Genomic DNA, 841 nt, shown 5'->3' with positions numbered 1-841 from the left:
TGTTGTAGGCGGCCCTGGGTGTTGTAGGCGCCTTGGGTTATGGGCGGTCCTGGGCTGTGGGCGGCCCCTGGGTTATGGTGGTAGAGTGTTGTAGGCGGCCCTGGTGTTGTGGGGCCCTGGGTTATGGTAGAGTGTTGTAGGCGGCCCTGGGTGTTGTGGGCGGCCCTGGGTTATGGTAGAGTGTTGTAGGCGGCCTTGGGTTATGGGCGGCCTAATGTGGTCGCTCTTCTCCATATACAGCGTGACAACCTGTCCTACTCATCATGTCACCATAGAAATAGGTTAGTGGGTTAGGTGATGCCCTGCTGACCCTGTGCTTACCTTCACCATAATGTATAGTGTAGGTATACAGTGGACAGTGCAGGTATATAAACAATGATAAACATCCACAATACAACACTGAAACAACACTCCCACACCTGTCGATCGCTTAACACACCTGTAATATACTTACACGTTGACTCATACTTAACACTTATAGGTGGTGGAGGATGAGGGAGAGGTGGTGGAGGATGAGGGAGAGAAGAGGAGAGAGAGAGAGAGATAGAATGAGAGACAGATAAAGAGAAAGAGATAGAGATAATGAGAGAGAGAATGAGATAAAGAGAGAGAGAGAGAGAGAGAGAATACCCGTCTCTCTCACATTGACGGAGGCGTAACAAGACAAGGAAGAATGAAAGAGAAAGTGACAGAAATGGAACAAGGTGTTGTGGTGCAGGGTTGGTGTAGTGGTGTTGGTGTGGTGTAGTGGTGTTGGTGTGGTGTAGTGGTGTTGGTGTGGTGGTGGTGTAGTGGTGTTGGTGTGATGTAGTGGTGTTGGTGTGGTGTAGTGGTGTTGGTG

The sequence above is a fragment of the Homarus americanus genome, unplaced genomic scaffold (assembly GCF_018991925.1).
Source record: "Homarus americanus isolate GMGI-L3 unplaced genomic scaffold, GMGI_Hamer_2.0 scaffold56333, whole genome shotgun sequence".
In the NCBI taxonomy this organism is placed as follows: Eukaryota; Metazoa; Arthropoda; class Malacostraca; order Decapoda; family Nephropidae; genus Homarus; species Homarus americanus.
This window is presented reverse-complemented; position numbering follows the sequence as displayed.